This window comes from Onychomys torridus, chromosome 13 (genome assembly GCF_903995425.1).
Source record: "Onychomys torridus chromosome 13, mOncTor1.1, whole genome shotgun sequence".
Lineage (NCBI taxonomy): Eukaryota > Metazoa > Chordata > Mammalia > Rodentia > Cricetidae > Onychomys > Onychomys torridus.
The window spans coordinates 32,776,937-32,792,450 of record NC_050455.1 but is presented as its reverse complement, the minus strand read 5'-3'; the positions used below and the strand labels follow the sequence as shown (position 1 = coordinate 32,792,450).

Here is a 15,514-nt window from a genome sequence, read left to right as displayed (position 1 = left end):
GATGAAGACCTCTTTGTATTATTATTTCTTTAGCTGGACCACAAAGATCTTTCTGATGAGCTCTACAGACACAGAAAGGCTGCATAAAATCATCCTTTGTTGGGATTCTTTAGTCCCTGTGTGAGTCCTTTGCCATGAATCTGAGGCTGGGGAAACACTGGAAGTTGAGAATGACTTTACCCTTTGTTCTTCCCTGATTCACAGTGGGTAGATAACTTGAACTAGGATGAAGTGATTTGAAAGAATGCATAGAAGTTTAGTGCACATAACATTCATCTTCACTTCTTCAGGTTTCAGTGAAACTCTTCTTGTGATTTCAACAGTTAAAACACTGTCTGTGTTCTTGTTGGAAAAACTAAGCATCAAACCTAAGATGTTAGCTATCAACCACCCCAAAGAAAATAATAGAACTGAATAAACTTTAAATCTCTTTGTTTAATTTAAAAAACTGATTTGCTATGGTTGCCATACCAGATAGCTGGAACACAAATGAGAATTTGTTAGACAAGGATGTTTTGGTTTTGTTTTCTTTTTATTTGTCATAATGGTGCTCTGAGAGGCTCCCACTCTGACATAAAGATTTGTTCCCCCAAAGATTCAACAAGGGCTGGGATGGATTACTCAGCAGTTAAAAGTATTTGCTGCTGGGGCTGGAGAGATGGCTCAGTGGTTAAGAGAACTGGCTGCCCTGCCAGAGGACTGGGGTTTAATTCCCAGCACTCACATGGCAGTTCACAACTCCAGCTTCGTGGGATCTGACACCCCTCACATTAACGTATATAAAATTAAATTAATTACTTAAAAAAATAGTACTTGCTGTTCTTCTAGAGGACACAACTTGAGTTCCCTTCCCCAACATTGGGTAGCCCACAACTACCTATAACTACAGCTCCAGGGGAACAGGTACCCTCTTGAAACCTCAGGGGACAAACCCAGACATGTGACATACCTTCAGACAAACACACACGTACATAAAAATAAATCTAACAAGTTTTTAATCTAACAATAGAAAACTTGGACATGCCCAAGTTGTTATGGATTCTTCCAAGAGAATCTGCCATGCTGAGGACTGACTTGCAATGGCACCTCCTAAGTAGTTGTGATATACTTAAAGGAGGTTTCAATAGATAAAATGTTTTCTTATTTCTTACACTCTTCATCCCACATTCATTAAACATGATTGCTGAGTCCACAAAAATGGCAAGAAATAAGGGCATTATTTGAAGCAAATGATTGTGTTCTTTTTTTTTTTTCTAGGTATTAAAATACATCAGGGCTTGGAGAAATTAGGAAAAATACAGAGACACATTGGAGATTACAATGTGCAGTTGTAGTTTTTCTAATTCCACTTCCCTGAACTGTCCTTGTTAAAGCTTGCCTCTAAATCCACAAGTTAAACAAAGAGCATGCCTTATTTACATGTGATGATGTTTTTCCAGGAGACAGACTCTGTAAAAAGTAAAACTCTTTCCTTAAGGTCCGTGTCTGAGAGATCTGGATATGCTCTTAGGAAGGGATGACATTCCTGTAATGGAAGCATCCAGCATCAAATAAAGTATGCAGGTAATAATCAAATGATATTTAATATTCTTGGAGAAGTTCATATTTGCTTGCATATAGTAGATCTCATAACTACTGACTTGAAAAACTTTCTGAATATTTTATAGGAATTTTTAACTGTAAGAATAAAACATAATGAATTCCCTATGGGATGGAATGGGATCCTAGAAATTTTGGGCATACACTAGTTGGAGTTTTGCTTACCTTGGAAATAACATGCTAGAAGAGATACCAGGAAGGTTCCTGTAAAATTGTATGTGTGTGTGTGTGTGTGTGTGTGTGTGTGTGTGTGTGTGTGTGTGAGAGAGAGAGAGAGAGAGAGAGAGAGACAGAGACAGACAGAGAGAGAGAGAGAGAGAGAGAGAGAGAGAGAGAGAGAGAATGAATTTTTCTACTCTAAATCCACTAATACTCTGACCTGTGATACTAGGATAGAGAGAATGTGATCCTCACTGAGAGGAGGAGGAAGAGGAGATAAAGTAACAAAAGGTAGTAGTCTTCCAAGCATGATGTTCATTTTTTTTCCCATCTCAAACTATTTGCTCCTATAATCCTAGGGTCTTACTTAGATCTGAAGGACTGAGAGTGAAAAATAAAAAATTAAATTTCATCCTATTTTTGGTCTAAGCCATTAACAAAGACTATCTCTATATAACTTTAATTTAAATTAAATTTAAATGTAAACGGTCAGAATTTTGACATAGTGTAATTTAGGCTAAAGAGGTCACAATTAGGCATAAAATATTCATTCTAAACCTGATGTCCTAAGCACAGTTCTGGAACATGAAGATGTCCATTCAGAGAAGAACCATGAATCACATCTTATTTCTTGTATATCACTACATGCAGTGGTTTGTTAGAAAATTGCCCCCAAAGCGAGTGGCATTAGTAGGAAGCATGGTCTTGTTGGAGAAAGTGTGTCACTGTGGAGGCAGGCTTTGAGGTCTCATATATGCTCAAGTCACACCCAGTGAGACAGACCACTTCCTGTGAAATAAGATGTAGGATTCTTAGTTACTTCTTCAGCACAATATCTGCCTGCCCACCACCATGTCCCACCATGATACTAATTGACTAATCCTCTGAAAATAAGTCACCCCATTAAATGTTTTCCTTTATAAAACTTGTTATGTTCATGGTGCCTCTTCACAGCAATAGAAACCCTAACTAAGACACTATATAGCCACTTTTCAGAAAATTATGTGAAATTGGGACATTATATAATACAAAACACTTTTTCCTCTTGACATCATCATGATATAATGTCTTTGGAGACAAATGATCATTATAATGGAACATTCCAGACATAGTAGTTTATATCTCAGATCCCAGTTCTTGGAAAACACAGACAGGAGTATGGTAGATGGGTTCAAGGCCAGCTTTGGCTACATAGCAAGTTCCAGAACAGCTTTAACTAGATAGTGGGACCCTGTCTTAAACAACAGAACACAGAGTAGCCAGGAAGGCAGAGTGCTACAATATATAGGAGATGCCATAGACATAAGAAGTGGGGCAGATTTGACTGAGAGTAAGATTCATGGGTGGGTAGAGTCCCATAGTATGTGGGGGATGTCGTAGAAGTAGGGATAAGACCAGAGCTGCCCCTGGGTAGGGTGCTTAGGAACAGCCATACCAGACAGCAGCAGATGCTAACACCTGCAAGAGTTATGATGACCTTTGGTCATGGACTGTCATTGCAGACAGTAGCTTCTTGGTGGAAGATTAGTGATAGAGCCAGCAGTCCTGTATACCAATCCCCAGGAAAAAAATGCCCACTCAATCCTAATACTATTTAGCCCTCTCCTTAATATTGTAAAAACCTCTGCGGAAGAAAGAAAGCTATCATAAACTGAACAAGGACAACATCAATGGACATGCTAAATGTGCTGAGGGAAAGCCTACAAGGCCTCAAAGAGCTACAGGCAACCAAGGAATGCTGAGAGTGGGAGAAAGAGTCCTCCCTAGAGAAAAGAACACCACCTGGTTATTCAATACCAGAAGAGGAGGAAGAGGGGGAGGAGGAAGCTGCCACTGGCAGAAAAAAGTTTGCAATAAAATCATAGAAGGAAGAAAATAAGTATTTATATTGTAATCATAATATGGCAAACCCTCATTGATTTAGCAATGAATGATCTCTGATCTACTCATATGGATTGGTCACACAGCTCCTCAATCTATTCTATGACTTCCTTCTAAATCTTCAGGTCCAGTATTTCCTTAAGAGTCCCCAAGAGGTTAGTGTAGGAGACCAAGAGACAGTACAGCAGTTTCCCTCTACCATGCAGACCTGGTTGCTTCTAGATGCACCTCACAGAGGTTTGCATCTCCTGCCGCCCTGGAGGAAGGCTAGTCTTCATGGCATATCAGTTGCCTAGTTGACTTGAGCTACCAAATGTTCTTAACACTGGCAGAAATGCTTAGCTATCTCTTTCAAGGTAGAAATAACTCGGTTAGACCTCTTCTTTGTGCTCTTTTTGGATATATAAGAACTTTTCCTTCTAAGTAAAACCTTTTTAGAGAAGAGAGAACAATTCCCTTTGAGCAGAATTTCTTGGGCTTCAATGTATTGCGTATCATCAACTTTCCAGTTTTCTCACAGTTAAGCATAGTTGTCTTAGAGATTCTATTGCTGTAAAGAGACACCATGACCATGACAACTCTTATAAAGGAAAACATTTAATTGTGGTAGCTGGCTTACAGCTCAGGAGTTTAGTTGATTGTCATCATAGCAGGACATGGCAGAATGTGGACAGACATGGTGCTAAAGAAGGAGCTAAGAATTCTTACAAGCTTTGAAAAGGATGCTTCAAGAAGATCTAAGAGGTGATCTATCTGTTATCTCTCTATCATCTCTCTCTCTCGATCTATCTATCTATCTATCTATCTATCATCATTATCTATCTACCTATCAATTATCTACATAATTATTAAATATTTAAAACTTATTAAAAGGAGAACTAAATAGAGAAAAAAAGAAGAATTTTTAACTTGGAGTAAAAGAAGTTTGAAAGTTAAAATGTGAGAAGCTTCCTTTCTAAAGTTTAACTACCATCTCTAGATTTGACTCTGTGTTTTCTTCATTATTTTTATTAAGACCCAAATCCACCAGTCAGAAAAGGAATTTCTAACATCTCAGTTAGGGCCTTTAGCTTGTAAGAAGTAACTGGGACCAAGATCATGTTAACCAACCAAGCTCTAGGAGGACACAGTGGGGCAGAGGGTATGCAGGTTTCTTCCAAGGACTTGTCCTCAGTGAAGAAAGTTAAAGGAACACATGCCCCTACCTCAAGCCCTTCTGCTGTACATTTTTTCTAACATGGAATTATGGGCAAGTTCCAGCTTCCCAATTTCACACTTTGGATCAACAGTAAGAAACCAATCAAATAGTAATAAAAAATAAATTCAGGATGTAAATATTTAAAGAAAGTTGGCTCATAAATATGAGAGACAGAGCATGAAATCTGGGAGCTTCATGTTCTGAGAGCCCTTTCTGCTCCAGTCCTTCACACAACTTGTCTCTTAAAGGAATATAAGCACTCAACTCTTAAGGACCCTAAAGGATAGTTTTGGAATATTTAAGTGGACAGTATTAGAGTCATTTTTCACAAACTTGTGGAGGCGGGGGGTGGGGGGGGACAGGAAGGGAAAGGCTAGACTTCCAAGAGTTTCACAGGGAAGTCAGAAACTAAAGGGCAAGTGATTATGGGGTACTAAAGCTGGGGTTCACAGTGTCTCATGTGCCAGATATGAGCTCAGATTTTTGTTTTGTTTATTTTTACCCTGGTTTACTTACATGTGTATGTATGCATGTGTGTGATAAGTGGAGATAAGAGGACAACCTGCAGGGTTGGTTCTCTCTTTCTATTATGTAGGTTCCAGAGATTGACCACAGGTTGTCAGGCTTAGTGACCAACCCAGTGAGACTGAGACATGTATTAGTTTATGTCCCCTTACTGTGACAAAAATGCCTGACCAAAGCAGCTTTAGGGGAGAAAAGGTTTGTTTTGGATTACAGTTCCAGAGGGAAGGCATCCATCATAGAGAGGATGACATGACAATAGCAGAGCCATCATGGCAGCAGAGCAGGAAGCTGGCTGGTCACATTTCATCTGCATACAGGAAGAGGGAGGATGGGAAGGGGGGTATAAGACTTCAATGCCTGCTACCAGCAAGGTTCCACCTTCTAAATGTCCCATAATCTTCCCAAATAGCAACAGCAGTTGATGGCTAAGTATGAGTCCATAGGGGAAAAAACAGAAGATATACTTACCAAATTTTTGTTTGTTTTTTGTTTTGTTTTGTTTTGGTTTGGTTTTGGTTTTTCGAGACAGGGTTTCTCTGCGTAGTTTTGGTGCCTTTCCTGGATCTCGCTCTGTAGACCAGGCTGGCCTCAAACTCACAAAGATCTGCCTGGCTCTGCCTCCCAAGTGCTGGGATTAAAGGTGTGTGCCACCACTGCCCAGCAAGGGGTTTCTTTTTTGTTGTTGTTGTTTTGTTTTGTTTTTTTGAGACAGGGTTCTTCTGTGTAGCTTTGCACCTTTCCTGAGAACTCACTCTGTAGCCCAGGCTGGCCTAGAACTCACAGATATCTGCCTGCCTCTGCCTCCCAAGTTCTGGGATTAAAGGCATGTGCCACCACCACCTGGCACCAAGTCTCATTATTATGGAGTGAGAGTAAGTCCTACAGAGAAGGAAGGCAGGCTAGTTACAGTGGGGAGTGGAATTTAGAGTGTTTGGAGACCCTGAGAAGAGGAAGGCATTTTCTTCTTTGCAACCCACTTTTCAAGGATCTTGGAATTTTCAGAATGAAAAGAATCTAAGCCCGGGGCATCTTTATAGTCTTCTCAGCCGCATAGTTCTCACTGTGGCAGCAGGAGCTCAGGGTTCATGTTCATTAGTGCTGAGCTCTGAGAAGCCCTGGGACTGGAGACTTGAACACAGGAACCTTGTAAATCAAGTACTTAAAACCCCCAGGCTTCCACACACTTCCCAGCTTTCCAACACCAGCACTCTGTACCTTATACTCACTGTAAAACGTAAAGAAAGTAAAGCTTAATGGTGCATCCTTCTGAAAGAAGACATTGACTGGCAACCATCTTTTATACCTTCCTTACCCTCTACCTGGAGAGCTAATCCATGAGCAATGCCTCATAATTCTACCTGTAAAATATCCAGGAAGCAAATCAGGTTTCCTTCCCTGCACAGCCACCACACTGACCTAACCATCACCATGCAGATGCAGTCACTGGACTCATCACTAATTAATTTTCCATGAGGCCTTTAGTCAATCTAAACTTCACACCAGGCTACATGGTACTGAATATTCATCCCTCTCACTTCCCCAAATAACTCTCATAATTAGTTTGTATTTTATCATTATACCCTATCTACACTGCACTTTTGAATATGTTTCTCATTCCTGTATTTTTTTTTACCCCAGAGTTCATCTTTCAAACCAGATCTCTTTTGTCAGCTGTTATATGACAAATACAAGCCAAATTTCACATTTTGGCTCCACATTGGATACCATGGCGCATCATTACCATTTTACCATGTTATTGGTTATTTTTTCCTTATACCCACACCTAGACTGAAAATTCCACAAGAGCAAGAAGTATGCCTGCTTTGCTCCCTGTGAGATGTGAGTACTCATTGTATATCAAAGCTCTTGATCTTATGTCTTATATTAAAAAATGACTTTGAACGTCTCTAGACAATATTATGTCTCTACAAATACTATGGAAAGATCAGCACTTCCTATAGATAACTAAAAGATGAAGTAAAACTTGCATATGTGCTGGAATTGACCTAGACTGTTTATAGGTTTTATGGTTGCAAATGTTAGAAACAGCTATTGAGACAAAACTGTTCTTATGGATTTGGTGTCTCTTTTGGGATCTTTATTGCTGCAATGAAACAGTATGACCCAAAAGCAAGTTGGGGAGGAAAGGGTTTATTGGACTTACACTTCTACATTGTAGTTCATCACTGAAGGGGGCCAGGACAGGAACTCAAACAGGGCAGGAACCTGGAGGCTGGGGCTGATACTGAGGCCATGGAGCATTTGTTCCCCATGGCTTGCTCAGGCTGCTTTCTTACAGAATCTGGTGCTATTAGCCCAGGGATGACACTACCAACCATGGGCTTGGCCTTCCCCCATTGGTCACTGATTTAGAAAATGCCTTACACCTGGATCTCATGGAGGTATTTCTTCAACTAAGGCTTCTTCCTCTCTGATGACTCTAGCTTGTGTCAAGTTGGCACACAAAACTAGCCAGTACAGTATCTGCGCTGGCTTTATAACAAATCGACACAGGATAGACTCATTTGGGAAGACAGAATCACCATTGAGGAAAAGCCCCCACTGGCCTATGGCTAGCCTGTGGGGATTTCTTGATTAATGATTGATGTAGTTGGGACCATCTCACTAGGGGTGGTGCCATCCATGGGTCCACTGTCTAGAATGGTATAAGAAAGAAGGTTGACCAAACTCCAGGCAACAGGCCAGTAAGCATGTATTCCTCCATGGTTTCTGCATCAGTTTCTTCATTGAATTCCTTAGATGATGGACTGCAAGGTATAAATAAGATGAAATAAACCCTCTCTTCTTCCAGTTGTCATGGTCATAGTCTTTTATCACAGCAGTAGAAACCCCAAGTAAGCCAGAGTCCCTGGTTTGCTGGTGTTTTAAACCCAAGTGTTATCTACCACTAACTCCTCTGCAATTGCCCAGGACTTGAAAAGGAAACCTGGTTTTTGTTTCCACATCAGAGCAAAGGTTTGTATTGCTAAATTCACTTTAAATTTATAATGGGACAGCTGTCATTGTCCAGGGCCCAGGTCTCTTTTTGTATTGTAAGAAAACGAATCCTTTGATTGCTTTTCTTCCTTTTATCCTGACAATTTCACAGATTCTTAGATATTGGTAATTCTTTATCTTCCAAACAAATTGACCCAAGAAACAGAGGAAAGAAGTTATATCTTTCAACAAAATGCAATTGGTGCACAAGCATGTGTCAAGAACCAGGATGATTAAAGATTAAATGAAGACTGAGTAACAAGTGATGTTTTATCCTGCAGGATCTGCATACACACACACACACACACACACACACACACACACACACACACACACACATCCTTTCCTATCTCTGAAACAGCCTGCTTCCAACTCACCCCACAATCCCTCCAATAATAAAGTATCTCCTACTCTCCCAATGGAGATTATATCCTTTCCTTATCCATTAGTAGAGCTCCCTGCTCTGAGCATTGTTTTTTTTAACTTGCTCATATAATTATCTTTAGACTTTAAGCTTCGTGGAGTATTCATATTACAATTTGTGGGTAGATCCTTGGGTCTTAGTGCCAATACCCAGCATCAGCTAGCAGTAACACTTGCTAAAGCAATGCATCAGTAAACAAGTGAGCATTATCCTGATCTCAGTGCTAACAGCAAAGTGGGAGAGAATAACCAAGTAAGGACACATACCATCCACTATCATGAATGCATTTCTTAAGATGTCACAGATGATGACTTAAGCTGCTGTCAGAGTTTGTGTGTATGTGTGTCCTCCTCTGTGTAGGGGGCAACAACACCTGCCCATTTGACCACCTGCAGAGCAATATAAACTTGCCCTCACCATGTCTTTCCTTTGCTACTTTGTCTTATTTTCTGAGGACAGGACTTTTACTGACCCTAGAACTAACTGCTAAAGCTAGACTGGTTGAAAAGCAAGGCCCTGGAACCTGAAGTTCTCTGTAGCATCAACTCCTGCTCTCGGGTTGCAGACACATGACACCTGTTCTAGCTTCTCTGTGGTTACTGAGGATCAAATGGAAGTCATATATGCAGTGAAGACTTGATGCAGTGAGTGAGCCACCTCCATCTCCTGTTGTCAGAGATTTCCTTGCCATTATCTTCTTGCTGTTGTCATTTTAAGATGTATTTGGGTTTTGAATTGTGTTATTCTGGCACAGGATGACTTGTGTGTGACCGTGTGCATGTGTGTGTGTGACTGTGTGCATGTGTGTGTGTGTGTGTGTGTGTTCTTTGCTATGCCAATGTTATGATGCACGTGAGAAGACCAGAGGACAACTTGCAGCTGTAGGAGCTAGTTCCTCCTTTCACCACATAGTCCTAGAGATCAAACTCGCTTTATCAGGCTTGGTGGCTGTGGTGGTTTAAGTGAAAATGGCCCCCATTAGGCTGATAGGGAGTACCTGCTATTAGGAGGTCTGGCCTTGTTGGAGTAGGTGTGGCCTTGTTGGAGTAGGTGTGGCCTTGTTGGAGTAGGTGTGGCCTTGTTGGAGTAGGTGTGGCCTTGCTGGAGTAGGTGTGGCCTTGTTGGAGTAGGTGTGGCCTTGTTGGAGTAGGTGTGGCCTTGTTGGAGTAGGTGTGGCCTTGTTGGAGTAGGTGTGGCCTTGTTGGAGTAGGTCTGGCCTTGTTGGAGTAGGTCTGGCCTTGTTGGAGTAGGTCTGGCCTTGTTGGAGGAAGTGGTGTCATGGGGTGGAGCTCGCTTTGAGGTTTCAGATGCTCAAGCCAGGTCCCCTCAGTTTCTCAGGTGCTTGTCCATGGTTGGGATCTGCCATCCCAGAGGTCTTGGCTTTATAGCCAATGGCTTCTTTCTCTCCTTTCTCTTTGAGCCCACCTCTGAGGGGACAGAAGAAAATGAAATACAGAGAAAATGGAAAAAAAAAAAAAAGCAGAATGTGTGCAACCATCCCCTCCTATGGTACCATACTTATATGTGGATGTTGGGAAATGTGAGCAGGCTATTGATAGAAAATCACAACATGTCCACACGGTTGGGCTTTCCCGGCGGACCGCCTAGCCTAGTATTTCTGGTTCAAAATAGCCATTTCCAGTTCAGAACATCTCACGTGACTTGACTAGGACTCCGTGGCTTTACATGGTTGCGTAAAGCGCGCGGCCATGCACTCATGCGTGGAGTAGCCACATGTGGTCCTGTACACATGTGTGGCCCACTCTTTAAAAAGCCGGTGCCATTTTGCACAGGTCTCTCTCCTCTCTCTTCTCTTCTCTTTTCTCTCTTCTCCTCTCTCTCTCCTCTCCTCCTCTTCTCTCCTCTCCTCAATCACGTGTGTGCTACACACAGGCCTGTCACCTCTATTCTCTATCCTCTTTAATAAAAACTCTTCTGTGGATTTGTCGTGTTCGGGACGTGTTCCTCACGGGTAAGAGCGCTGATAAATAACTAACAACTATGTGTGGCTGCTGAGGCTCCAGCAGCAGCTAAGGGCTACTATCTGCCCAAATCAGGAGACAAGCTCCCCTTGGAAGGGACTCAGATAACAAAGGCTAAGAATGAATTGTGCCGTTTCTTTGGCCTCCTGGCCATCTTTAAGTCAGCATTGTCAGAACATGCTTGTGACAGCAAGGTCTATCCAGGAAAATAAAATCCTCTTGTACGTTCAAATTTATTGCCTACAAATACATAGCAATAACTATACACAGTATTTAATCCACAGGTACCTTGCGTTGGACATTGTGCTAATGCTTTTTACATACATCGACTTACTTAGTTCTCACAATTACTCATGAGAGTTGGTAGTATTACCATTAGTTAAATGAAGAAACAAACATAGGTTCAGGAAAGTTTAACTTGCCTTAAAACGTAGTTTTAGTAAATAGTAGAAATGGCGTCTGGACTATTAATATCTCTGAGATCTGTGTCAATTCACTTGAACCTGCATGAATTAGTGTGAAGATTAGTTCTGTTCTGTGGAGGAAAGGCAGAAAGGCAGATACTAGAACAAACTGAAATGTTAGAAAACTCTAGTTTAATTATAGTGTTGCCATTTATTTTATTTTTATGTCAACTTAAAAAAATTAGCTTGGGACTAGAGAGGTGGCTCAGCGGTTAAGAACACTGGGGTCCTAAGTTCAATTCCCAGCAACCACATGGTGGCTCACAACCATCTGTAACGAGATCTGGCGCCCTCTTCTGGCCTTTGTACATAATAAATAAAAGAAATCTTAAAAAAAAAAATCAGCTTCATTCTCCAAGATTTACAGTGTTCTAATTTGTCAAATTTAAGAGCCTATGTAATCTCTTAGAACACTCATGAATTGGCCACCTCTGCCACCATCATCAGCCATTTGCAGCTATCATATATTTAGTATCTTCTCCCCTACCTGGAATTATTCTATCCTTTCCTTAAAGCTTTTAGATTAAGCGGTGTCTGCAGTGTACCGCTCCACAACTCTCACTAATAATAGTAAATATTTACTGTATGCTTACTACACTCCAAGGGCTTTTAGTGCATTATCTCAATCAATCTTTACAACTACTGCCTGAGACAAATTCTAGTGTCATCTATAATTTATGGTTAGAAACAGAACACAACACTGCAAACTCCCTTGCTTTTCTCCTACCTACTACCCTGACTGCCAGCTGGCTTCTCCACCCCTAAAGGGCACCCATGAAAATAGCACGAATTGCTTGCCTAAAATGTTCGCTCCAGGAGTCTGAAGCCAGAGAGGTTTGGAACTGTCCACGTTCTAGTGCTGCCGAGAACCTCGGTTGCTCAAAGGTATTTCCGGTTTGTTTTGCTCTAACTTCCTTTCTTTGGCGGCGGCGGGGGGCGAGGTGTGGGGGGTGTGGGGGCTCAGTTAATATCGCCAGGTCCTTTTCAGGAGACAAGTTGGAAGAACGGCGAAACCAAATGACCTGAGAACAAACCGGAACGCACGTAAAAGAACGTAATGGGCACCTGGCTTATTGCTAGGTCTAACAGTTTTGTTTTGTTTTAACAACCTTGAGTGTCATTGAGCAAAGGATGCTACCAAGGATGCAGAACTTTGGCGTGATATCAGTCTTCCATCACCCCATATAATCTTCTCATTTTTTTTTTTCCCAATAGAAAAATGTAATAGGTTTCATCTAAAATGTATAGACAACACAAACGCATGCTAAACTGTTTGGTGTATTTCAATGTATAACTTAGACTGAACTTGAGCTGTTCTTTCCCTGTGCCTTTTCACCCTTGGTGCCTCTCAGACTACCTGAAGCTCACGTTAGGGGAAACCAAGAGCATCTCACAGACAAGAGACTGAGTTTTACTCCAGCCCCTGCAGCTTGCTTAGCTCCTCTCCCCTCCCCCTTAGCTTGCTACTTGCAATTGGCCATTGCCATGACAACCAGCAGCTGCCAGGCCGGCTGCCTCTACCGCAGCAGGGGTGGGGCTGTGGGGGTGGGGGAGGATAGGAGGAGCCTGAGGAGGTGTCTGCTGCAAGTTCCTGGCTGATTCTGAGCTCACACCATCCTCCAAGAGGGAGGAGGCTCAAGTGATGCTGCTGCTGTTGCCGCCGCCTCTACTGCTGGTACTCTAGTGGAGCTGGAAAGGGTGGTTCCTATCGCACCATCGCCAACCGGAGAGGGAGGGGAAAAAAAAAATCCCAGCAGCAGCTGCTGATGTTGGCTTCAGAGGCTGCATCCGACGCGGTCACAAGGAAAATGGATTCAGTTTGCAACCCTCCCTCCTTCCAGCATCTTCTCCTGGTCTCAGCATGGTGAGTGGGAGGCAGAGGGGCTACCTTCCTCATCTATCTGGTTATTAAACGACTTGTGTATATATTTGTGGCCTAGACTTAAACAATGACTGGCGTCTCTCAGACTAGGAGGGGGGTTGGGGGTGTGGAGACAGATGAGGATGGAGAGGGAGCAAGGTTGCTGGGGGAGAGAAGTGAGAGGCATCCTCTTGTGTTTTAGGGGGGGAAATGATGTTTTGATTTTTATCACAAACTGGCTCCGAATACCAACTGAACCACCAGATTCCTTTCCTCTCAAGCTTAGCAACAAAATCAGGGGGGTGGAAAGGAGCAAGAGGATGGAGTTGAAAGCAACCCTTTCGTTTGCAGGTCTCACAAACAGGGTTGGGCCTTCCCTCAAAAACACATTTGGTTTCTCAACCTTGTTGGCCTAATTATAAGGTGATTTTTGCTTATTTGCCCCAGTGCTAAGGTAGTCCCAGAATTAGGCATTCTCTGAAGCACACTTTAACATATTCTTGTTGAAGAACCATTTCTGAGATCCAGAGTTCGTTTTTCAGGATGTATATTTATGTAGATGTGAACATACACATCTACATACATACAAAAATGTATGTGCACATGTTATTTTGCAGGTGTGTAGCATTTATGGAGTGTATTTATATGCACAGCATGCTTGATTTACTATCGTTTTATGGGTTATTTATGCCTTTGCATTCTCAGAAGTAATGGCATGTTTTAGGAACCATGCTTCTGGTTTGTATTATTATTCATTGGCTTCATTTGGATTAATTTGACATTTATTCTTGTTATTGTCCCTTAGGTTCATTGTGGCCAATTAGGACAGATGCCTATCGTTTGCTCTGTATTAGAGAACTAGATGCCAATTCATAGTCTGGCTATTTTTAATTGGGTTTGTGAGCCTATATTGAGGGCCCCGAATTAACAATGATAGGAAAGGGAGGTGGCTTGGAATATTATTTAGCATATTGCTTCTTCTCAAATAAATGTTGAACCAGATCGGTTTTCTTGACATCCTGACCTATCCTTTTCAAATCCGTATGGTGTGCCCCAAGGAGCACGGCTGAGCTGGCAGGTGAGAGGCATTCGCTTTATTTAATTGTGTTGATATTTGTTGCTCATTCCTTCAGTGCCCACCACCATTTTATAGCTCTCTCTAATGTTCTGTCCTTGTATGGCTTCTGTAAGTGATTAAGTAGGGAAGTAGATGGCTTTAAAAACCTAAGTGTTCTCAAGGACCCCAGGCTAGCCATTTCTGAATTAGCCTGCTCATACAATGAAATGAACAAGAGCAGGCAAAGCTTGGCAGAAAGATGTGGCTTGTAACTGAAATGGGGGCAATTGTAGTTTATAAATGCTTACTGGTATCTGCTTGACCTTTTACTATGCTAAGGATTTAAGGCAGCTCAGGAGGCTAAAGATGCCTGAGACTGGAACATACAGGGCTCCATTACCACCTAGGATAATGGATTTCATTGAACTAAAGCCAGAAAAATCCTTTCAGGTAAAAGTGTATTTGTAATATTACATGCATCAAATACATGTATTGTCTCTACCAACCTTCCCACCATCACTGCCATTGAGAATGTATCTTACAATGCAAAATTATAGATTCCTTTCATCTTAATCTTTTATTTTATTTTACACACTTTCCTCTAATTTGTAATTTTTATGTCATTGGGATTTTAGTTTTATTTTCCTAAGAATTATTTAGTTTATAAGTAGGAAAGATGCTAGTGACTCAATTTAATATGTTCATGTATTATGTGTATTCACAAGTCTAAACTCTTGCTACCATGTGCCTAATTATAAGAACTATATAAAGTAGGTCAAGGAAAGAGGTACTGGGCTTGTATGTCATTGCAAAAAAAAAAAAAATGTATAGCACATTTTACAGTGTATTAATTAAAGATAAATTTTGAGTTCCTAAGATAAAATTTCAAATGTCTACAGTAAACTTTTAAAAGTTAAAACATGCAATAATAGTTGGACCTGTTTCATAAATGGAAAGCAGGTAGCCTGGCGCTTTGGTTTATTTCATTTCTACTGAATTTGGATGTGGTTTATGGACAAAGTTGGTACAGTTTTAACAGAAGCACATCACTATAGGTCATGGAGTAGAAAACTCACTGTTGGTAGTCTCAGTTATAGGGCCAGACCCTGTCTCTCTGAAGAAGGGCAAATGAACTAGAATTGTTTAATCTGGAAGTCTCAGTTATAGGGCCAGACCCTGTCTCTCTGAAGAAGGGCAAATGAACTAGAATTGTTTAATCTGGAAGAGAGGAAATTGAGACATGGCCATCAATTGTTTCCTGTAAGCTTCTGCTTTTATGTAGGACATTGACAATTGCTGTATTTTAGAACCTAGAATATAATCAGTGGGTTTCAACTTCACAGAAAGTCCTTCACAATAAGTGTGGA

At 41.4% G+C, this 15,514-nt stretch overlaps 1 protein-coding gene across 3 annotated transcripts in view; it reads left to right on the top strand.

The window, feature by feature from the left end:
• The first annotated feature begins 12,770 nt into the window (after positions 1-12,770).
• Jakmip2 (janus kinase and microtubule interacting protein 2) overlaps positions 12,771-15,514 on the top strand; it is a 144,151-nt gene continuing 141,407 nt past the window's right edge. The window contains exon 1 of one of the 3 annotated variants that reach the window (XM_036204477.1): positions 12,771-13,093. The gene's annotated coding sequence lies outside the window, so the exon portion shown is untranslated. The remainder of the gene's footprint in view (positions 13,094-15,514) is intronic. The other 2 variants (XM_036204479.1, XM_036204478.1) reach the window with 2 other exon arrangements.